This window comes from Sorex fumeus, unplaced genomic scaffold (genome assembly GCF_029834395.1).
Source record: "Sorex fumeus unplaced genomic scaffold, SorFum_2.1 ptg000136l, whole genome shotgun sequence".
NCBI lineage: Eukaryota > Metazoa > Chordata > Mammalia > Eulipotyphla > Soricidae > Sorex > Sorex fumeus.
Genome location: NW_026606193.1, coordinates 4,983,291 through 5,009,037, shown reverse-complemented (window position 1 = coordinate 5,009,037; position 25,747 = coordinate 4,983,291).

Sequence of the window (25,747 nt, the reverse complement as noted above, 5' to 3'; positions counted from 1 at the left end):
GCTTTTTATCTTTTCTTTTGTTGATATGGTGGATTATGTTGATTGATTTCCGAATGTTGAACCATCCTTGCATCCCTGGGATGAATCCTACTTGGTCATGGTGTATGATCTTTTTGATGAGTAGTTGGATTCTATTTGCTAGTAGTTTGTTGAGGATCTTTGCATCTGTGTTCATCAGGGATATCGGCCTGTAATTCTCTTTCTTTGTGGTATCTCTGTCTGCTTTTGGTATCAGTGTGATATTTGCTTCGTAGAAACTGTTTGGAAGTGTTTTTGATATTTCAATTTCGTGGAAAAGCTTAAAGAGTATTGGGAGTAAGTCCTCTTTAAAGATTTGGAAGAATTCACTAGTGAATCCATCCAGGCCAGGACTTTTGTGCTTGGGGAGACTTTTTATTACCATTTCAATTTCCTTGATGGTGATAGGTCTGTTCAGGTATTCCAGGTCTTCTTGGTTCAGCCTTGGGAGTCTGTAGGAGTCTAGGAATTTATCCATTTCCTCGAGGTTTTGATGTTCCGTGGCATAAAGCTTCTCAAAGTACTCCCTGAGGATCCTCTGAATTTCTGTGGTTTCTGTTGTAATGACCCCCTTTTCATTTCTGATTCGGTTTATTAGGGTTTTCTCTCTCCCTTTCTTTGTGAGTTTTGCTAGAGGCTTATCGATCTTGTTAATTTTCTCAAAGAACCAGCTCTTGGTTTCATTGATCTTTCGGATTGTTTTTTGGGTTTCCATGTCGTTAATCTCTGCTCTGAGTTTTATTATTTCCTTTCTCCTGTTCGGGTTGTGCTCCTTTTTTTGGTCCTTCTCCAAGCTCTTAAGCTGTGACGTTAGGTTACTTATGTGTGCTCGCTCCTCCTTCCTGAGGAATGCTTGTAGAGCTATAAACTTTCCTCTTAACACAGCCTTTGCTGTGTCCCATAAGTTTTGGTAACTCGTGTTCTCATTTTCATTCGTTTCTAGGAATCTTTTGATTTCCTCTTTGATTTCCTGCCTAATCCACTCGTTGTTCAATAGTGCACTGTTTAATTTCCAGGTGTTTGATTTAGTTTTCTGTTTTTGTGTGTGATTTACTTCTAATTTCAGCGCATTATGGTCTGAGAAGATTGTTGATACAATCTCTACCTTCTTAATTTTATGGAGGCATGTTTTGTGGCTCAGCATGTGGTCTATCTTGGAGAATGTTCCATGTACGCTTGAGAAGAATGTGTATTCAGCTTTTTGTGGATGAAGTGTCCTGTATATATCTACTAAGTCCCTTTCTTCCATTGTTTCCCTCAAATGAAGTATGTCCTTGCTAAGCTTGAGTCTGGTTGATCTATCAAGAGGTGACAAAGCAGTGTTGAAGTCTCCCACTAGTATTGTGTTGCTATTGATGTCTTTTTCCAAATCTATGAGTAGTTGTTTTAAGTACTTTGCTGGTCTCTCATTAGGTGCATATACATTTATTATTGTAAGTTCTTCCTGTTGTACAGATCCTCTGATCAATAAGTAATGGCCTTCACTGTCTCTTATGACCTTCCTCACTCTGAAATCAATGTGGTCTGATATAAGGATGGCTACCCCAGCTTTTTTATGGGAGCTGTTTGCCTGTAGGATTGTTTTCCAGCCTTTGACTCTGAGTCTGTGTTTGCTTTGACTATTGAGATGCGTTTCTTGCAGGCAGCAGAATGTTGGGTTCAATTTTCTAATCCATCCTGCCACTCTATGTCTTTTAATTGGTGAGTTTAGCCCATTGACATTGAGAGAGATTATTGTTATGGGATTTTGTCCCATTGTTATGTTAAAATTGGGTGTATTTGAGGGGCCTTTCTTGCCTTAAAGTAGCCCATTTAGTTGTTCTTGTAACCATGGTTTTGAGTCTATGAAGTTCCTGAGCTGTTGTTTGTCTGTGAAACTGTGTGTTGTTCCTTCTATTATGAATGAGAGTCTTGCTGGGAAAAGTATTTTGGGGGAGGCATTTATTTCATTGAGTTTTTTTACTATGTCCCACCACTGTTTTCGGGCCATGAGGGTTTCATCAGAGAAATCAGCTGTGAATTTTAAGGATGCTCCTTTGTAAGAGATTTCTTTCTTCGATCTTGCTGCTTTCAGAATTTTGTCTCTGTCTAAGGTTTTGGTCATTTTGATCAGAATGTGTCTTGGGGTATTTTTATTCGGATTTCTTCTAGCTGGTACCCTTCGGGCCTCCTGAATGTGGTCACAAGTTTTCTTCAGCTCTGGAAATGTTGTAGCAATGATGTCTTTGACAGTTTCTTCTTCATCGAGGTTTTCTTCCTGTCCCTCTGGGACTCCAATAATTCTTATGTTACCCCTCTTGGCTTCATCACGATCTTCTCTTGCCATCTGTTCCCGAATTGTGAGTCTCTTTTCCATTTTCTGCTCTTTTCGGGAGAGTCTCTGAACTTCATCTTCGAGCTCACTGATTCTGTTCTCAGCCGCTGTTACTCTGCTGCTGAGGCCTTCCACTGAGCTTTTCAATTCGCCTACGAGATTTTTCAGGTCTGACATTTCTGATTGCATTTTCCTCATTTCTGCCTTTAGATCCTCTTGTCTTCTATTGGCATTGCTTTCCACTGTTTCTTTTAATTCCCTAAGCATCCTAAGTAGCTCCCTTCTGAATTCCTTGTCAGAGAGGTTGTCTAACACTACAGTACTGTTGGTGTCATCTGGGCTAGACTCTTCAATATGAATGTTTGGTGGGCTTTTGCGTTGCTTTACCATTGTGAGAGATGTGGTTTAGTCCTTCACGTTCAGTGTTACTATTCTGCTTGATATGCAGTGTGAGTTAAGATAGGCTTATGAGTTATTGGCAACTGTATTTCTAGTGGCTGAGCTAAAATAGAGAAGTTTCCATCTAAGAAGTTAGCTTATGGTTCCTATGGCATATGTAGTGGGAAAATATTTCGCGGCCGCGTTAGCGGCCGCGGCTCCGGAAAGAGTCCCTGGCACTGGGCGAGGAGTTGGGAATGTCTCCTGTTTGGAATTGGAGCCGTTCAGCTTTGTTGCCCAGAGCTGTGCCTCTGTGCCCGTCCCACGCGGCTCAGGGGTTGAAAACCGGCTGTCTCGGGGCTGTTTCTAGCTGCGCGTGCCCAGAGAGGAACCCAGGCCCTTGGGGGCGGGCTGTACCTGTTGGAATTGGAGCCGTTCAGCTTTGTTGCCCAGAGCTGGGCCTCTGTGCCCGTCCCACGCGGCTCAGGGGTTGAAAACCGGCTGTCTCGGGGCTGTTTCTAGCTGCGCGTGCCCAGAAAGGAACCCAGGCCCTTGGGGGCGGGCTGTACCTGTTGGAATTGGAGCCGTTCAGCTTTGTTGCCCAGAGCTGGGCCTCTGTGCCCGTCCCACGCGGCTCAGGGGTTGAAAACCGGCTGTCTCGGGGCTGTTTCTAGCTGCGCGTGCCCAGAGAGGAACCCAGGCCCTTGGGGGCGGGCTGTACCTGTTGGAATTGTTGGCCGCTTTTAAGGCAAACGCTCTACTGCTGTGCTATCGTTCCAGCCCTTAGATTAGAAAAAAGCAAGCAAAAAGACGGAGACAAGCAAATGAGATATGTATTTGTAGGGAAAATGTGGGCTTGAAGTGTAAACCCAAATCTAAGGTTGCAAATATCTCAAGATTACAAAAGCAAACTATTTTGAGAACATAATCATAAACATCTAACTTTTCCTCAGGTTTTTTTTTTTTACTGAACGAACATTCTTAATTACTTCTTGTTCAGCTCTGTCCAGTTCAAGCTGAATTTTGCTCACATAAACTGTTAAGGTAAAGGTAAAGGCCCTCCCGTTGATCGTCGATTTGCTCGAGCGGGCCCAGTAACATCTCCATTGGAGACTTTGTTGTTACTGTGTCTGGCATATCGAATACTCTCGGTAGCTTGCCGGGCTCTCCAAGAGGGGCGGAGGAATCGAACTCGGGTCGACCATGTTGGCCGCTTGTAAGGCGAACGCCCTGCCCGCTGTGCTATCGCTCCACAGCGGTAGAGCGTTTGCCTTGCACGCAGCCAACATGGCCGACCCGAGTTCGATTCCTCCGCCCCTCTCGGAGAGCCTGGCAAGCTACCGAGAGTATCTTGCCCGCACGGCAAGAACCTGGCAAGCTCCCCATGACGTATTCGATATGCCAAACATAAACTGTTAACATTTTTAATATGAGGAAGGAAGGAAGGAAGGGAGGAAGGAAGGAAGGAAGGAAGGAAGGAAGGAAGGAAGGAAGGAAAGGAGAATGGGAGGAATAAAAGAAAGAGAGCAGAATAAAGGAAGGATCTGTATACGATATAGGAGACAAATCTGTCTGTTTAAATTTGAACAATGTTTTCTAGATAGGAGAACGGATGGTTTCTTAGCCAGCCATGTACCGATTAAGGAAGTAACCATCACATTTAGAACACATTTTCAGAACATCTGACATTATGAAATAGTTAATCCTTTTGCTATTTAGTTCCTACATAGAACTTAGGCTTTATTGGAGTTGATATTGAATGAGAATTTGGTTTCTGAAACCTATGAACAAACAGATGGATTTTGGGAAGAAATTGAGTGTCTGCTGGTAGGGGGGTGATGGGTAGTTTCATTAATAAAATGTGAACAGCAGGAGTATGTTAATGAATAGACATCCCAGAACTAGCATGTCAAATTCATTCCATGAAGATAAAACTTTGAATATTAACAAGAAAAAGTTACTTCATAATAGAAAATGCTAAAGCAACAGGATAATTTATTACTCATAACTATGAATAATTTTATTTACAAATTACACCACTTTTGATTTATACCACATTTATCCATTGTATATTCTAAATATAAGTAAATATATAACGGATTAGTTTATATTACTAACATATCTTCAATCATTGGAAATTAGCTCACAACATGGGTGTTTGTGACATTAGTTACTTATTCAATTCTGATAATATAGTTTATTTTCAATTTACTATATGAAAAATCTCTTACCAACTTAAACCAACTTTGATAACAAAAGTAGCAAGCCAGACATATATTTTAAAAATTAGAACAGTAAAATAATAGTAATAAGATTTGTCATAGTCTCACAATAAAGAGATTATGACTAATTGTTCCCTCATTCAGACATTTTTATTAAGATAAAATACTAATATATCTGCAGAAGCTAAAGACAATTTCAGAAGAAGGTTTCAAATATTTGGATATATAAAACTATGTCAAATAATCTAAGATTAGTAGCCTGTGTAGTGACACAAGTATATGCTATATTTTTCTTTAATATATGCCATATTTTTCCTTCTTTAAAAAATTATCTTTTCATTTTTCTTTCTCTTTCTTTGTCCTTCCTTCCTTCCTTCCTTCCTTCTGTATTTCTTTCTTCTTTTCTTCCTCCCTTTGAGGAGAAGACTTAAGACAACAAGGATATTATAAAAGTTCCTCTCTTTCATTTCTCAACATTAACCTTGTTATTTTTTCCCCTCAGAATTGGTGAGGTAAATTGCCAGGAGTTCTCTCCACGTGCTCTAGACCTCTGGAGCTTCCAGCTGTCTGCCCTCCCTGCCAGGGACTCAGCCTTGCACAGCCACTCCTGTAATGTATGGTGCTTTGCCATATGTGGCCATCTTGCTTGTAATTACCATGTGTCCCCTGACATCCTAATGCAGGAAGTAGGAGCTTCCCTGGTTGAGTGACATTCAATTATCCAAGAAAATTCTTAAAGGACCACATGATACAAAGATAAATCACCATGGCTGACAGCTTCATTACAAAAGTGACATGCAGGGAAGAAAAGTAGCCCACTGGGCTGACTCTCTCCTTTCAGCCACTCCCTCAGCAACTCTGATGTCTGGGAAAAGGGGATCATAGCTAGATGATCTGGGCAGGGCCCAGTCGTAATATCATAAGATAATTTTATTCTTCCCATAATATCAAGGATTGGATTACTGGGTTATTTTCAAAATAACAATATGAGAAGTTTCCTAAGAAGCAAATATAATGACAACTACAAGATAATACATAGATACACAATCAATTCCCACTACCTGTAACCCCAAATTCCCATCAATAATCTAGGTTACATCTTGATCTGTCATTTATTCTTCATATTTCACCTGGGATAATCTGTATCTGACTTTTTATTTTCATAATTCATACCATCTAAAACTTAGAAACGATTGAATTAATATTGGTGAATGGATGAAAAAGGTATAAATTTTGGAATGCCTTACTTGTGAACACAAACTGCCTATCCCATCTACTTGTAAGGCAAAGATGGTGAAACCTTTTTTATTTCTGCAGTGTTGCCATCAGAAAAAAAAACAGTGCTTGGAATTGTAGTATACTCTATTCAACCCATCCACACTTTTCCCTGGCATTAGAAAGACCTGACTGTAAATCAGTTTACCTTTTCAAAAAGAATGCTAATAAATAGTTAAACATCACAAGGTTATTGTAAGACTTAATTATCTAATGGCAATGTATCTCAAAGACTGAATTACTTGCAAAATACTTGCAGACAATTTACAAGTCTGAGTTCAATCACTGGAACCAGAAACACTAAAATAAAATGTGATAATCCATGTAAAACTCTGAACGCTATTATCGTTCTTTAGTCTAGAGGTTTATTGACACAATTGCTTCGCAGATCTATAATTTGATTCGTGGGTGGTGCTCACAGGTAAAAAGTTTAGGAGCTCTTGATGCACATTACTTCTGTGAGTTAGGCAACTACAATAAATGGGAAGTTGAAAGTTTTTTTTTCCAACAAAATCATGGAATTTAGGCTAAAAGGGCACTTGATATTCTTAAGTTAGGTTTCCCTTTCACACTGCAACATTCCCAACAGCATCCAATGCAAGGGGCACTAATAATAAGATTGTACCCAAAAATACACACGTGTTTTACAGGGGAATATCTATGTATATAAATACACACATATATCACTATATAATCAATATGAAATCCCACACCATATGTCACAATGCCCAGACAACTGTGGATGACTTCCTTTAAACTCCTGAAGTAATCTTTTTTATCATCTTGATTCCAGGAATATGAGATGTAATGAAAATGTCAAAAGAGGTTACTAAGCAATTTAGGCATATTTTTCAATTCCTATGTTGCATTTTTAATAGTTACATTAAAAAATGAATCCGTAAGGGCTTTTTCTCTCAGGGAATATGAGATATTCTGGAGATAAAACTTTGATACAAGTAAAGACTTTAAAGAGACAGTTATTTAATTATGCATTAATATAAATGCTGAATGGAGAGATGTTCCCTAGGAGACCCTGTTATAGATTATAACCTACTAACCCTATTAATGTATAGTTCCTAATATTGGTTGTAGGGCTCACTAAGTCTGGGAGGACCATAAAATCCAAATTAAATCAACTGAGTTCTTGGCAGACGGGTAAAGACAAAATTGATGTCTTCATGGGGAAAAAAGTCTTTAAAACAAAATAAACCAGTCTATTGTTAAGGGCTAAGTTGCCATTGGATATATCAGAAACATTGGGCTATTTTTTAAAAATACTCATACCACTAAATACTCCCCTAGCTCTCTTCCTCACACCACCGCCATTTCCACCATCACTAGCACCATGTAAAAATAAGGCTAAAATGATTGTACAAGTTAAAATTAGTCCAATTTAAAAAATGGTAGTCAAAAAGTCCCTGGAAATTTCAAGAGAATTCATTCAGAGCACAAGCTCTGCTGCGACATTGATTTTATGAGATACGTTCTGTGCCGCTGTGTAAGATGGGGATTTGTGATCTTTTAATGGAGACTCCTCTTCATCCAAGAAATTTGTATGTGATCCCAGTATGTAAATTAGGTGTAAAATAAATCATATACAAGACTATGAATCATAGATAGTTTTAAGGCACTGTTCTATATTCCTGAAATTTGATGAAACTTGGATGGAACGTGAGGTCGGTCGTATACAAGGCAAATGACCTATCTGCTGTGCTATGGCTTCAGCCCCCTCAAAACTTTTCTTAAGAGTTCAGGTTTCTACCACTCAGCAACCTATTCTGAGCAGATGGTTACTACAATTGTTTTGTTATTTTTCAGTGGCTAACAAAGACAACTCCCACAGGTGGTTTCTGTTCTTTTTGGCTCATATTAGAAGGATCCAGAGACACTGAACATCTGTCCAGGCTAGTAAGTGTAGGTCTCATTTATCAAATATTGGATTTTAACACTCACTTCTGCTGAAAGAAGTCTTACTGGTATGCTGGCGCCTCTGCCCATTTTAACTGGGACATCTTAAACTGAGGTCTCCATAGCCAATCTGCCAGGGCCTCTGTCAGGGTTGCTGAAATTCCTGCTTAGACAGAATGAAATACATGTCAATTCTAGACCTTTCTAAAGAGTAATTTTTTATGAACTATGAGTAAGTTTGTGACACTGGATCATTGACATTTTAAGGACTGGATACATTCATTTTCAATTAAACTTGACTTGCAGGTACAGTCCCAGCATGTTAAGAACTTGATGTTCAATTGCTCGTGGCAAGGGATTCTAGTGGCGCAGAAGTAACTGGGAGCCAGCCTAGACAAAGCTGGGGTCTAGATTGGATTTCTGCAGTGAACATCAGTAACAGAACCAAGAGAGTCCAGTAGAGTTAAGTCAGAACCAGATTGTTTAAGGCCGCAACTAGAATCAGAATAAGAAAAAAGTTAGCAATACTCAAAAGATAAATGATGGTGGGACCAGAGAGATTATGATGGAAATTTAGTCTATGTATCCATAGATTTGATTTATATAGATCTTATAATACGTTCTCTTAGAGCTGATTTTGCTTATGGGAGGAAACTTGCAGATGCCCATACCGTCTGCCTTTGTGACGGACTTATCTGTCCCAGCTAAGGAAAATGCTTATTTTAGGTAACTTACTATAACCATACTGAGAAAATGCAAGGACAAAAACGTGCCCCTTCTTTTGCTAGTGATGTATGATCATGAATCATGAATCAGAATGAGTTTGCAAGAATGCTCTATAAAATCAGTCTCTTGGACCTCTGAACTTTAAGGTTTCTGCTGTTTACTTAGTCTATACCTGCAGGTCTGATCAAATGGTATAAAGAATGACCTCCTTCTTATTCTGCCATTGACTGTGTGGTGTGCTTGATTAAGAGAGCACCTGTCACAAAAAAATACAGCAGTTAAGGTACTTAAGTTGCACACAGCCGACTAAGACTTGGTCCCCTGCATTCCAGCTGGTCCCCTGTCACTGCCAGGAGTGGTCCCTAAGCTCATAACGAGGTGTAACCCCTGAGAAAATCTGGGTGTGGCACCAAATCCCGGTTCCCCACCCTCTGCCTCCCACAACTGATTTTACTAAAGATCTTATAGGTAAACCCAGAAAACTTCATTTTAAAGGGTCTCACCATATGCCCATGAATTTTACTTCTTAGGCTGAAGGATTGGAGCCTGGAGGGAAAGTCTCGGGCCCTGCTGTAGAGCTCAGCAACAAGCCTGTGGCAGGAAGTTGTGCCTGTTGACTAGAAAGACCTGAGCATCGAGTCGGGCCGAAGAAGGGAAGCCCTGTCAGACTGAGATCTGTGGCTTCGATCCTAACTGCTTTGGACACAGAGCAAGAGTGAGGAGAGTGGGTATTGTCTGTAAGGTGCACTCTAGGATTCCACTCACGAAACTACCGTGGAACTGTGTGCTCACAATGGTGTTTCTCTCTCTAGCAGTCAGGCCTCTTTTCTAGTCTTCATTCATTTGCTGCCACGTTTGGAAGGCAGAGTTTACATTTCTGCTCCTCCACACAGGTACATGTCTTGTGTTGCTAGAATAATCACTTGGATACCTTCTCAGTTACTGGGGGCACTTGGGTGTGAAGCTCACTCTTTAGAGAACTAAACACTGACAACAAGGAGTATTCCATAGAAACCTGAGCACCAGCTAGGGAGAATGGCAGCAGAGCTCTTGGCACATTTAAATGGGGACTGGAGGGCGATAGTAGAGTGGGTAGGGCACTGGCCTTTCAGACAGCGTGGTGCCCATATGGTTTCCTGAGTCCTGCCAAGAGTGATCGCTGAGATCAAAGCCAGAAGTAATCCCTGAGCACTGGCAGGTGTGACTTCAGGACAAAAACAAATGTAAATGTAAGGTACAAGATGTTAAGGGGTTTGTGAAGATGGGGTTAAGAAGTATAGGTTTCTCTCTCTCTCTCTCTCTCTATATATATATATATATATAATTATAAAATAACTAATCACATCAGAATTATGGACTCATCCTGCCTTACTTGATTCACTGGTGTAAGACAGAGTCCCTGAGAGCACCACTGGGTTTTGAGAATAGACTTAAAAGACCACAGTGGCTTGAAGTACAGTGAACAGAGCACTTGCCTTATTCAGTACTGAGCAATTTTGATCCCTGAAATCACATATGGTTCCCCGAGCCCATCCAGGAGAGATCCTAATCATCTACCCCTACCTGTCTGGCCAAAAACAAACAACAAACAAAAGACGAAATATCAGACCAGTTGGTGCCAGTTTGGCAAGCTACCCATGATGTATTCGATATGCCAAACACAGTAACTAGTGTCACAGTGGAGACATTACTGGGCCCGTTCTAGCAAAATCGATGAACAATGGGAGGACAGTGACAGTGACAACATCTCTCAAAAAATAGGCACTGGTTGGAGCCTGAGGGGTGTACGGCAGATAGAACGCTCGCCTTTCGCGTGACTTATCTGGGTTCAATCTCCGTCATCCATATGATCCCCCAGCACATTGCACTTCCAAACACTGTAGAGTCAAGTCAGAATCAAAGTGATACCCTGTGTCTTGGTGTCTGACTCCACCTACACTCACATATTCATAGAAATAGATGAAAGCAGTTCCTTGTGGGGAAGTTGAGACCTTGAATCTGAACTTAATACTTGCTAATGAAATAGCTGTTCATCATTTTCTTGAGAAATAGAAACAGAAGAAGCTGTTTCTTATGAGATGCTTTTAGTTTTTGCTAGTTTTTTATAAAACTGAAATTTAGTTCTTGGGGAAAATAAACTTTTTATTTTTTAGACTTGTAAATAAGGTATGATAGTAAAAATATTAAATACCAATGTGCCAAATAAATATTAAAAATTCAGAATATATAATTATTTAGCTACTCTTTATGTGTTAAAATTGGAAATCTGACCCCCACTCCCACCCTGAAAATTTAACTTTAACAAGTAATATCTGAAAATAGTCCAAGAGCACTTTTTTCTAGCATTCTTACTTGAGCCTACCTAGAGAACTTGATTAGAGCCAAGTCTTTACATCAGTATGTAAAAAATGCATTTGCTTGAACCAAATTTGGCTTGAAACTAAGTAATAATCATTCTAAAACTGAGCTCCCAGATAAGTACCTGGTTTTCACCTAACTAACTGATTATGTTGATGGATGAAAAGATAGCAGATGGTGTAGAAGCAAGGTTACATTCTATTATGGAAATTAGAAATTTGAATTATATTCTTGACAACTCGGAGGATCATTACCTGTCCACATGGGAGTAAACAATAGGGGAGCTATGAGCAGAGTCATTTTTCTAAAAGAGCTTTTAATTTCCAGACAGAAGCACTTTTCTCTTGTTCGCCCATTTGCATTTTCAAGTCTTGGAGTCACACCCAGAAGTGCTGAGGACTTTCTTCTGGCTGTGCGCTCAGGCTTCACCCCCGGAAGTGCTAGGAAGACCAAGTACTAGGTGCCAGAAATTGAAATGAGGTCAGCCAAATGCAAGATGATGCCTTAAGTCCTTAATCTCTCCATGCTCCTGAAATATTTCTTTCATCTTAAAAGTCATGTCAGCTGGATTGGATCTGGCTGCCCAAAAGATTAACCTGAGGATTGTATGTCAGTTTCAATATTTCGTAGCAAACTCTGTGAAAGCATATTAAGAAAAGCTACCACTGCCAGAGAGTGCATTTGGCATCCCAGGCCAGGATTTCGCGGGGTGTACATCCGAGCCACAGAGCTGGGGAAGAAGCTCAAGTCCTCCTAAGATCATGCTGAGAAGAGGTGGACAGCTCCACCAGCTCTCCAGAGTCTCATTTGGGGATCACACATTGAGATGATTTCCTAAGAGAATTGATAGAACTTCTTATGTAAGAATCATGTAAAACAGATTAAACCAAAAGGAGATAACGACTTCAGGCTACATCCTAAGAGAGTTTACGGTGTTTGGAAGCTCCATCCAAATTGCTTGACTGCTTAAGAAACATTCTCATTGCGCAATTAATGCAGTTTTAAGAAAATAAAATGTCCTTTCTATTCCTAACAGCACAGATAATATGGGACTTGCATGAAATTATTTTAAACATTAAATGAGGATCGTCTCTAAATCTCATTATGTGACCAGCCCATCTGATTTTCGACACCTTGGCAAATGAGACAGCGCCCCTGATTCTTGATCGTCAATGGATGTCGGAACTCCGGATTTTTTCTCTCATTTGAGTGAAACGTGATATTCCAAGCATAGCTCTTTCTATTCTTCTTTGGAAGACCTGAATAGCATTCACATCTTGTTTGCGTAGGGTCCAGGTCTCTGAGGCATATGTTAATGCAGGAAGAACAGTGGAATCAAAGAGATGTGCCCGGAGCCGGAGGTTCTTCATCCTCTTAGCTATTTCTTCCACGTTCTTGAAGGCGTTCCAAGCCGCTCTCTTCCTCCTGTGCAGCTCGGGTGCCAGGTCATTTGTCATGTTGACTTCTCGACCTAGGTACACATAGCTGTTGCATTCAAAACTGGTCGTTCCGTTGAGAGCGAATGGGGCGTCAGGAACGAGGTTGTTTCTCATAAACATTGTCTTCGTAAGATTCAGCTGTAGTCCGACCTTTCAAAGTCGGCCATCAGTTGTGCCGCTTGGCTGATGTTTGGTGTTATTAAAACAATGTCATCAGCAAAGCGGAGGTGGTGTAATTGCCGACCATCTATCTTCACTCGCATTCCTTCCCATTACAGTCTTCACATGACGTTCTAGAGGGTAGCACTGAAGAGTTTCGGTGAAATGGTATCACCCTGCTGAACCCCTCTCTTGACATCAACGATCACTTCTTTGTAGAATGGTGAGATCCTGGTAGTGAATCCGCAATACAGCTCAGGGAGGATCTTGATGTATTGGGCTTGAATGCCCTGATTGGCTAGGGCTTCAATGACCGCTTCCGTCTCAACAGAATCAAAGGCCTTCTTTAAGTCAATGAACGTTAAACAGAGCGGCATCTTGCACTCCCAAGAAACCTCAATGAGCTTGGTTATCGTGTGGATATGGTCGATGGTGCTGAATCCTTTGCAGAACCCGGCTTGCTCGCATGGTTGTCCTTCATCTAGTGTTCTGCCAATCCTCTTCAGGATGACTCGAGTGAACAACTTGTAGATGACAGACAATAGGCAGATCAGGCGATAGTTGCCAATGTCATGGATGTCTCCCTTCTTGAACAGTAGCACGGTCCTGCTGGTTTTCCATTGGACGGAACCTTACATTCAGACAGGTAGCAAGTGAAGAGCCGAGCCAGTGTATTGATGAGTACTGATGGCAGGTTCTTCAGGTGTTCAGGTCTGACCTTGTCTGGGCCAGTTGCTGTTTGTTTCTTTACTGATGAAATGTCGTGTCGGATTTCAGAAGGGAGAACGTTGGGAACGACATATCCATCCTGTGGAATTTGGTATGTCGGCAAGTGGACATGGCTATCGAAGAGATTTGAGTAGAAGTCATGGATAATCTTCTCCATTGCCGTTCTGGAGGATGTGATGGATCCATCAGGACGTTGGAGGGCAGTCATCTTGGTCTTGTAGTTGGAGAAGGACAGGCGGGCATTACGAATACTTTTCCCAGCTTCTGCCGCATCTACCAGTACTTCTGCTCTTCTCTCTTTGAGGTCTTCCTTGATCGCATCTCTGCACTGCTTTGCGAGCTCGGACGTTAGCTTGCAGTTGCCAGAGGCATGCGCCAAACCACGCTGGCGAATTAGCTCAAGAGTTTTTGAAGATAGGCATTTTTTTGTGGCTATCTCTCTCTTGGCGTTCCTCGCACATTCATGGAGGTGCTGAACCAGTCGATCGTATTCCTCGTCAATGTTGTCATTGTTCCAGTTGGTTCCCAGTTGGTGGTCATTCTGGGAGTTCTCTTTTTGAACTTTGCAGCCCTTTCTCCCTGCTCTGTGAAGTAGAATTTTGCATGAAGGACACGGTGGTCAGATCCCGTTCGAAATTTTGGGACAACAGCGACATCGGTCAGGCAAAACTGTCGATTGAACCGTCGACACTACCCAGCCGTCGCCACACGCCAGGACGCCTTCCGGACCCGTGTGGCAGCTCTGGCCAAGACTGATGCACGAATGAAGACCCACAGAACAAGATAAGCGGAACTCTTTGAGACCTTGGACTCCAGCTCGGCGGACCCAGGGACAGAGTTTCTCTGCTTGCTCCCACCAACCACAGGTGACAAAGGGATTCTAATCAGGAGCCCCACCCTATCCTGTCCTGTCTGCTTCCATCAACCACCCAGGGATTGGATTGCGCACAGAAGACCCACCCTACCCAGATAAATACCCCACTGGCAGACTTCCACTATCGACACTACCTCCACTACCCAGCCATTGCCACACTCCAGGACGCTTTCCGGACCCATCATAAGACACTAAATACCCATCTTCCGGAATTGTCATACCATATTTGATAGGGCTCAAATATGGTAACACCTACAAGGGTGATTAGAGGTCGCCCCAAAAGCCTCTATCCCTTTCAGAAAGACCGGCAAGCTACCGAGAGTATTCCGCCCGCACGGAAGAGCCTGGCAAGCTATCCGTTTTGTATTAGATATGCCAAAACCAGTAACTACAACTTGTCTCATTCACCTGACCCTGAAGCCTTCACCAACATGGCAGCACTGAGAAGGATGAGAAAGGAGAGGCTGACAAAATCTCAAGGCCGAACTAGGCTGCCACAACGAAGGAAGACAAAAATGAGGATATTTACAAACATATATTGTACTGAATGACTAAGAAAGATCCCCATTTTATACACATGTCACATGTATTTTACTTTCAGTAAATTATTTTCTAAATATCTCATCTAGTAAGAAAAATACCTAAAGACAAAAATTGGCAATGAATACTTGTATTTCAATAAATGTAAATATTGTTTTAATTCACCAATTAAAAGACAGTATAAGAATAAGTTAAAATTAACCACCATTTTTTACTCTGCGGAGGAAGTCTATTATAGGTTTTAAGATAAGCACAAGTTTTACATTAAAGGGAAGAAAATAATAAAACAAGCAAATCTTAATTTTAAAAACACAACTATATTAAATTTATATCAGATAAAATAGATTTCTAACTAAAAAGATAATAAGTTCAACATTATTTATTTAAGGACTTAGTACAGAAAGAAGGACTTAATTTAACATTATACAGATATACATGTACTAAAGAATAATTTTCATGAAAGGAATTAAAGACTTAATCAAATAACTTTCTTAAGTTCATAGCAAGGTGAATGAGAGAAGCATGCATGGGAGCAAAGTACTTTATAAGGGATTACAACTTTTAGTTTCCAAATATAGTCAAATAGAAAAGGAGAGGCACGGGAGAGATGGCTCAAACAGCTGAAACGCATGTCCTGGTGATAGCTGTTTGATGAATCTTCTAAAATCAGTGCATAACACCTGTAATCGCCTTATGAATGGATCTGTAGAGAGCCAAAGCCAGCTGAGATGCTTAAAAAGTTATTAAAGTTTAAAGAAACCAATCTGTCATTTTAAACAATTAATGTATGTATATCTATATGTTTTATACACTCATTTATTCATTACTTTTAAAATTTTCTCAGACAGTAAAAAGATGCAATTTTTACTGATGCTTGAAACTAGACAAACTCATTTTAAATAACTATGCAGTTGACTCCTCAAAAAATTAGAATAAAAAGTCTCCCCAAGCACAAAAGTCCTGGCCCGGATGGATTCACTAGTGAATTCTTCCAAATCTTTAAAGAGGACTTAGTCCCGATGCTCTTTAAGCTTTTCCACGAAATTGAAATATCAAAAACACTTCCGAACAGTTTCTACGAAGCAAATATCACACTGATACCAAAAGCAGACAGAGATACCACAAAGAAAGAGAATTACAGGCCGATATCCCTGATGAACACAGATGCAAAGATCCTCAACAAACTACTAGCAAATAGAATCCAACTACTCATCAAAAAGATCATACACCATGACCAAGTAGGATTCATCCCAGGGATGCAAGGATGGTTTAACATTCGGAAATCAATCAACATAATCCACCATATCAACAAAAGAAAAGATAAAAAGCATATGATCATATCAATAGATGCAGAGAAAGCATTTGATAAGATCCAGCACCCCTTTATGATGAAAACTCTAGCCAAAATGGGTATAGAGGGGACCTTCCTCAACATAATTAAAGCCATCTACCACAAGCCTACAGCAAGCATCATCCTCAATGGGGAAAAACTGAGAGCCTTCCCTCTAAGATCAGGGACGAGACAGGGATGCCCACTCTCTCCACTGCTGTTCAATATAGTACTGGAAGTACTTGCAATAGCGATTAGGCAGGAAAAAGATATTAAGGGCATTCAGGTAGGAAAGGAAGAAATCAAGCTCTCACTATTCGCAGATGATATGATACTCTACTTAGAGAACCCAATAACTTCCACCAAAAAACTCCTAGAAACAATAGACTCGTATAGTAAAGTTGCAGGTTATAAAATCAATACCCAAAAGTCCATGGCTTTCCTATACGCAAACAGTGAGAGAGAAGAAAGCAACATGAAAAAAACAATCCCGTTCACAATTGTGCCCCAGAAAATCAAGTACCTAGGAATCAGCTTAACTAAGGAAGTAAAGGACCTGTACAAAGAAAACTACAAAACGCTACTTCAGGAAATAAAAGAGGACATGAGGAAATGGAAAAATATCCCCTGCTCATGGGTCGGGAGACTTAACATTGTCAAAATGGCAATACTGCCGAAAGCATTGTATAAATTCAATGCAATCCCTATAAGGATACCCATGACATTCTTCAAAGAAATGGAGCAAACACTCTTGAAATTTATATGGAACAATAAGCCCCCACGAATAGCTAAAGCAATTCTTGGGAAAAAGAAAATGGGAGGAATCAACCTCCCGAACTTCAAACTGTACTACAAAGCAGTAATAATTAAAACAGCATGGTACTGGAACAAAGGCAGAACTGCAGACCAATGGAACAGGGTTGAATACACTGACATCTCCCCTCAATCATATGCTCATCTAATCTTTGATAAAGGTGCAAGTAATGTGAAGTGGAGTAAGGAAAGCCTCTTTAATAAATTGTGTTGGCATCACTGGACGGCTACATGCAAAAAAATAGGCTCAGAACTCTGCCTAACACCATGTACAAAAGTAAGATCAAAATGGATTAAAGACCTCAACATCAGACCAGAAACCATAAGGTACATTGAAGATAAAGTTGGCAAAACCCTCCATGACATTGAAGCTAATGGTATCTTCAAAAATGCCACGCCACTGGCCGAGCAAGTGAAAACAGAGATAGATAAATGGGACTATCTTAAACTAAGAAGCTTCTGCACCTCCAAAGAAACAGTGACCAAAATACAAAGACAGTCTACAGAATGGGAAAGGATATTCACCGAATACACATCTGACAAGGGGTTGATATCCAGGATATACAGAATACTGGTTAAACTCCACAAGAAGAAAACATCCAACCCCATCCAAAAATGGGGCAATGAAATGAACAGAAACTTTCTCAAAGAAGAAATCCGAATGGCAAAAAAGCACATGAGAAAATGCTCTACATCATTAATCATCAGGGAGATGCAGATCAAAACCACAATGAGACACCATCTCACACCTCAGAGACTGGCCCACATTCAAAAGAACAAAAGCAACCGATGCTGGCGTGGATGTGGCGAGAAAGGGACACTCCTTCACTGTTGGTGGGAATGTCCACTGGTTCAGCCCTTCTGGAAAACAGTATGGACGATTCTCAAAAAATTAGAAATTGAGCTCCCATTTGACCCAGCAATACCACTCCTGGGAATATATCCCAGAGAGGCAAAAATGTATAGTCGAAGTGACATCTGCACTTGTTTGTTCATTGCAGCACTCTTTACAATAGCCAGAAACTGGAAGAAACCTGAATGCCCAAGAACAGATGACTGGTTAAAGAAACTTTGGTACATCTACACAATGGAGTACTATGTAGCTCTTAGAAAAGATGAAGTCATGAAATTTACATACAAGTGGTACAATATGGAAAGTATCATGCTAAGCGAAATGAGTCAGAAAGAGAGGGACAGACATAGAAAGATTGCATTCATCTGGGGGATATAAAGTAACAAAATATGAGATTAATACCCAAGAATAGCTGAGATCAGCACCAGGAGGATTATTCCATAACTTAGAGGCCAGCCAGGTATCCTAGAGGAAAGGGCAGTTCAGATAGAGAAGGGAGCACCAAATAAAGTATGTTTGGAGGATCCTCCCAGGAGGGGAGATGCATGTCGAAAGTAGACTATGGACTGAACATGTTTGCCACTCAATGCCTCTTTTGCAGACCACAACACCCAAAAGGAAAGAGAGAACACAGGGGATTGCCCTGCCACAGAGACAGGGGGGATGGGGGGGATGGGGGTGGGAGGGATATTATCCATGGTGGTGGAAAATGGGCACTGGTGGAGGGATGGGTATCTGATCATTGTATAATTGAAACCAAAGCACAAAAAATTGTAAATCTACAACTTTAAAAAAAATAAAATAAAATAAAGGGAAAAAAATTAGAATAGATTCTCTCAAAATGTAAGGATACAATATATGAAAATAAATTAATAGGATAAAAAACCCACAATTAATTATTATATTTAACAACAAAAAGCTGAGATCAGACTCAAAGAAAGTTTGTCTGTGTTTACCATTATTATTAACATGGCATTGGAAATCCTGGGATCAGGTAAGAAAAAGAAATTAGTCATTCAAATTGGAACATCATTGAAGTTTCTTCAAGTAACTGGAGTGCACATTTGTGTGCAGGAGGGGAGGAGGCACTGTTTTGGCTCCTGGAACCACTTGATATCCCAGAGCTTCTGCACCTCAAAACAAACAGTGACTAAAATACAGAAAGAGCCCATGGAATGGGAAAAAATATTTACCTAATACCCATCAGATAGGCACTTAATATCCAGGATGTACAAGACACTGGTAGAAATTTACAAGAAAAATATCTCTAACCCCATCAAATAATGGGAGAAGAAATGAACAGAGACTTCCTCAAAAAAGAAATTCAAATCGCCAAAAGGGATATGAATAAATGCTGTACATCACTAATCATCAGGGAGATACAAACCAAAACAATGAATTATCATCTTACGCCACAGAAATTGGCACTCAAAAATAAGAACAAGAACAACCAGTGCTGGTGCAGATGTGGGGAGAAAGGGATTCTCCTTCATTGTTGGTGGGAATGCCGACTGATGCAGCCTTTTTGGAAAACAATATGGACATTCCTCCAAAAACTAGAAATTGAGCTTTCGTATGACCCAGCAATGTATCCCAGAGAAGCAAAGAAAAAAAAAAACACACAGTAGAAGTGACATCTGCACTTGTATGTTTATTACCTCACTGCTTATAATAGACAGACTCTGGAAAAAACCCCGGGTGACTGAGAACAGATGACTGGTTAAAGAAACTCTAGTACATCTACACAGTGGGATATTATGCAGCTGTTAGAAGAGATGACATCATGAAATTTGCATAAGTGGATGGACATAGAGAGTATCGTGTTTAGTGAAATGAGTCAGAAAGAGGGGGACAGCCAGAATGATGCACTCATTTCTGGAATTTAAAGTAGCACCATATGAGACTAACACCTAAGGACATTAGAGATAAGGGCCAGGAGGATCACACCATGGTTTGAAAGCCAGCCCCATGTGCTGGGGGAAAAGGCAGTTGGGATGGAGAAGGAAGCACTAAGTAAATGATAATTGAAGGGATCACCTGGGATGTGAGATAATGAGTGAAAGTAGACCAAGGACCAAACATCATGGCCTCTTTGTATTTGTATTGCAAATCATAGCACTGTAGCACTGTAGCACTGTCTTCCAGTTGTTCATCGGTTTGCTCGAGCGCACGCCAGTCATGTCTTCATTGCGATACTTGTTGTTACTCTATTTCGCATATTGAATATGTCACAGGTAGTTTGCCAGGCTTTGCCGTGCGGCTGGAATACTCTCGGTAGTTTGCCAGGCTCTTCAAGAGGGCAAGAGGAATCAAACCCAGGTAGACCACATGCAAGGCAAATGCCCTACCCACTATGCTATTGCTCCAGGCCCATTGCAAATAATAATGCCCAAAATTAGAGAGAGAGGGAGAAGGATTGTACCTGCCACAGAGGCAGCGTGTGGGATGGGGTTGGGGTAGTGGGAAGGACACTAGGAGCAATAGTGACGCACACTGGTAGAGGGATGGGTGCTTGAGCATTGTATGACTGAAACATAACTGTAGCTCATGGTGATCCAATAAAGCTTATTTAAAGAAAAAGAACTGCCATTAGTGACCCCAGAGGACCATGTTTGGAGATGCTCATAAGCAGTGCTCAGAATCAGCATGAACATAAACAAAATAAAAGCCAACCTAGAAAATAAAAAAGTCAAATTATTCCTAATTGCATATGACATGATAATATACATAGAGAATCCTAAAGAAGACACCGACAAAGTTAGAAAGAAGAGGTCAGTAGAATAAAATAGCAGATTTGTAAATTAACACAGAAAACCAGTTGCATTTCTATATACAACCAGTAAACTATAGAAAAAGACATTTTAAAAAATAATTCAAAATTGTGTCTAAAATTGTCAGCTTATAATCAACAATGTATGTGAAAGACCTTTTTGAACAACAGCGGATTCTCCCACACTGGTTGACTGTTGAGAATTGTATGACATATTTGAATACAAAACTCAGAATGTTAAGAAGCTACTTCATTTATACTTCAGGTGTATGGGTCTGTCTTCCCTCCCCATGTCCAAGCCTCCCTGTGACCCATGTACAGTGTCACTAATTCCGTCTCGCATGCCAGCCCTAGTGTATGGCTTCGTCAGTCCCGCCTCTCGCCATCTGCTCACCTCCAGTGTGTGATGGCCTGGGACTCCCCTTACATGGACACTGGTGCTGAGAAATTACACTGTTGGAGGGATGGGTGTTGGAGCACTGTATGACTAAAACCCAACCATGAACAGCTTTGTAAAGCTCTATCTCATGGTGATTCAACAATAAACAAACAAAAATCCAGGATGAAATTAAAGATCCTTTCTATCAGATAAAATATGGAATAGAAACAGAAAGCAAAATTCGCTATAGAGATTTGTTCATGTTACGAGTTAAAATCCCTGAGACAAGAGTAAGACAAGTAAGACAAGATAAGAGAAGTCTTATCACATTGAGGATAAGACAATTTTTTTAAGCAAATTATTGTTGAGATTCTGTAGGGTACACAATCTCAATTCTGTTACTAGAAATGGTTTCTCATGATATAATTCAAATAGCACACCCATCACCAGTGACATTTCTTTCCTCAAGGGCCCCAGCATCCCTGAAGCTCTATCCCCCCGCAAGCCAACTGTGTGCATCCATACTTCCATAATGTTACCAATGAAGAAATCATAAAAAATTTTTTTTCATTTTTTAAATAACTTCTTTCTCAACATAGCCATTACCTAAAGTCAGTACAGGAAAAACCCAAACCTTTTTTCAAAAAAATAAATCCATAAGTCATTTAACCATGTATTACCAATATTCTCTTTATTAGATCTTCTTCCTTAGTAATCTCTCTCACAATAAAAATTTTGGCTTTTTACATACTATAAACATTTCACAGCAGGTTAGAATCATGTCTATTAAGCTCTGCAGAAATATTATGCAAAGTCCCCTTCAATTATAAATTTCCAATTGCCAGGTATATTTGGAGATCATTGCCCCCCCCCAATAATTTAGAAAAGACTTTATTTAAGTAAAAGGAAAGGAAGGGGGAGACATGCAGCTCATGAACGGGGTCTCCAAAAATTGCAGAGAAAGGCAGGAGCCTCTCCCCTTTATATCTCTTTGACAGTGGTGAGTGAGCATTTCTTGTGTTCCAAGAACTGGGCGAAGATTCTGAGACGAGAAGTTATTTTAACGGAAAATATTATTTTAATATTAGTATTGCACTGTAAAGGTTACTATGCTACTATTACCTTTCCAGGTAGGTAAATGACGTGAGTGCCATTCTGCTCTGTAGCCAGGGCATGAGCTCTTTCCAGGCCCTCCGCTCGGGCAGTGCAAACTGAAAGCAAATAAAGTGTCATGAAACACTAACCATCTCACCAACTCCAAGACTTAACAAGGCTCCCCCGTGATACTTGGTTCCCAGACACTATATGTCTCTGACTTCTAGTACAATTATATGCACTATAAATCCTTTAGATTTTGCATCAAAAATGGTCAGATGTTTATATGAATATGTTTGCAATATTTAGAACTATAAAATGTGCTTTTTCAATGTGCAATGCTGTTATAGTATTTTACTAATGCTTATCTATTGAAGCACTATTTGAAATAATTGATATTAATTAAAATAAATTAAATTAAAATTAATTAAAATAAATAGTTATCTTTGGATAACTATGACATATTAATGCTGGGAATATTATCTGCAGATGTTACTAACATATGAAAAAGGATTTTCATAAACATGTTAATTTATTCAGTATTCCTTTCTATTTGAGTTTTTATTTTTGACACTTTAATACACGCAAGTATCTATCAAAACTCTGTATGTTTATTCTAGAGTATGGCATTTTTAAAATCATATTTCACTCTACTTCCAAAAATTGTTTTGTGTGTTAACATCCCCAGGACATGTAGGTTTAGTCTTAAGATAAAGCTAATGTTTTCTATGATTTATAATTAAAAGTTTTCTTTCAGAAATAGGTTCTTGAGGTCCTCACCCAATATATCAAACCCTAGGACAGATAAAATATTTAGTTTTAAAAGGAGTAAATTCAGCTTAATATTAATAAAATATATTAAATATTTATTCCTCTCTTAGTAGTGTAGAATTCCAAGAACTTAATTTCTGCTGATTTTCTTTAGATCAATACAAAGTTTGTATTAGAATCTTGTTTTCCATAAAATAGAGATTTTTTTCAAATGTTAGCAAAATATACATTTATTCTTATAGATCATGACATGCTTAAAGGTGTTTCATTAGTCTGCAATTAACAGAAGTAATTGTTTCAATATATCTAAGGAACAAGGAAATATTTTTATGTCAGTGTAGAGTTTTTCTCGCATTTGAATGTTTCCTCTTCTTAGTTTGTGATTTGGTTTAGAGAGGGAAATATATCACCGAAGAGTTCAGTAATACTGCCAAAGACCAGATTCTTTGTCTATTATGATATTATCACTTTTAGCATCATCCTGGCAGTCTACTCTGCCAATGTTAATACGTGAATAACAATTAGAGTATTAGACCCCTATGGTAAATGCGTCTTTCTCTCTCTGTGTTTGTGTGTGAGTGTGCGTGTGTGTGTGTGTGTGTGAGTATTTACATGAGATGTTTTCCTAGTAAATAATAATATCTTGGAAAGGGACTGGAGCAATAGCACAACAGGTAGGGTGTTTGCCTTGCACTCGGCCAACCCAGGTTGGATTCCCAGATCCCACATGATCTCCCAAGCACCGCCAGGAGTAATTCCTGAGTTCATGAACCAGGAGTAACCCCTGTGCATCGCTGGGTGTGACCCAAAAAGAAAAAAAAAATCTTGGAAAGTAAAATGAAACTAGACCACCTGACCTCTTCTTTCAAGTCTTTCAGTTACTTAATCTCTGAGGGAAATGTTCTTCAAACAAAATTAGAACCCTGAAGAATCAAATTAGGGGATTTTGCTATCAAATAGTGACCCATCTGATGCTAGAGAGCTGTTTTTATATTCAGAGATATTTGCAATCTTTAGTCTCTATATTCATTTTATTATTATTATTATTATTTTTGCTTTTTTGGGTCACACCCAGCGATGCACAGGGGTTACTCCTGGTTCATGCACTCAGGAATTACTCCTGGCCGTGCTTGGGGGACCATATGGGATGTTGGGAATCGAACCTGGGTCGGCCGCGTGCAAGGCAAACACCCTACCCACTGTGCTATCACTCTAGCCCCCTCTATATTCATTTTACAAACCTCATCTAGATTAGAGCAATGAGCAATAGGCGAAGAAACACCAAGACCCATGAGAATGACAAGATAGAAACAAAACACACACAATATTCCCATGGCATTTTTTCTAAAATGTAGTCTTGCTGGTCAGACTCTGGGAAATGATTAACTGGCAATTCGATTCATTTTGATACCATAGAAAGAATTTTTCATTCTTTCGGTATTTGAAGAAAATACCGAACCATTTGGGAAGAACATTAGACTGAATTGAACATTCCCTGTGCTCTTCCATGTGATACAAATTAGTTTATTGTATTCTTTTTCCTGCTTACTAGAAGCACAGTAAAAAAGGAGTAAACAATAGTGATTGAATTATATAGTTAACACTAACATTTATTAAGCACCTACTGTTTGTGGAGAACTACCCAGTAGTGACAAAGGAAACACAGTATTACAGCAGGGACAGTCAGATACAGGTTCATCAATACTGACTTTCTCAGTCAGTGAAACAAAAACAAGCTAAGTCTTATGCTTCACAGCCATTCTGGTAGTGTAGGGAGTACCAAGATGAATTACTATCTTGTCATCACTAATAAATCTTACTCAGTAAAATCCTAACACTATGGCCTTCTGAATCACCGCACCTGTTTGCTTCTCTGAGTCCTATATAGTCTTTTAACTTATCACACAGCTGATAATCTTGATTTGAAAACATAACGCGACATAATAAATGCTTATATTTATTCGTATTTCATTTTTAAAAATTGGAAAAATATGTTATTTTTGTTCTAATATTTTATTTTACATAGATAACTGTTCCAGGTACCACACTGTAGAAAATCAATGAATATTTTAGGAGGAAAACTATCCGTTTAACCCAGAAATTTATTTTAAAATATACAGATCATTTATGTACCGTAAGAAAGAAGATACAATTTCCTTTGAAGTCAAACAAATCTTGCTAAATAGTCAAGATGACCGAGTGTAGTAAAGCATCCCCATGCTACGGGGTCACTGAGTGCTCTCAACAAGCCAGTGCCAGAGCCATTAGGCATTCAGGGGGTTGGTACAGAACCATTTGCATTCTCCTTTCAGATCTGAAAAAGAATTTATGGAGATTGAAGTCTGAGCTAAATTAAGAGCATAATTCCAAGCAACGATTTCAGTTAATTAAAACTAGTAATACTGGTTCCATATAAATGGGTGCTGGTAATTTCCAGAATATATGAGGACATCTACTGAACTATACATTTTATCACAGTCTAATAAGCTGTGATAAAATGTATTAACTACTACAAGGATTTATGGAACCGTGTTTATCACTCTGATACTTAGTCAACCCGTGTTCTAAAGAGTCCTGCATAGTTTATTCATTCCCTTATTTCCCCCTACACTTACCCACTCATAAATTCACTGTAGCTGCCATCAGAGTAAGAATATAAAAACAATTATTTTCATTTAAGTTTTTCTTTCCAATATTTTCCTTGGGAAAAACTAACCTGGAGAAAATGCCTATATTTCATTTCTGGATATTCAAGAAAAAATTAATCATTAATCTCAAAACCCAGTGAAGAGAACA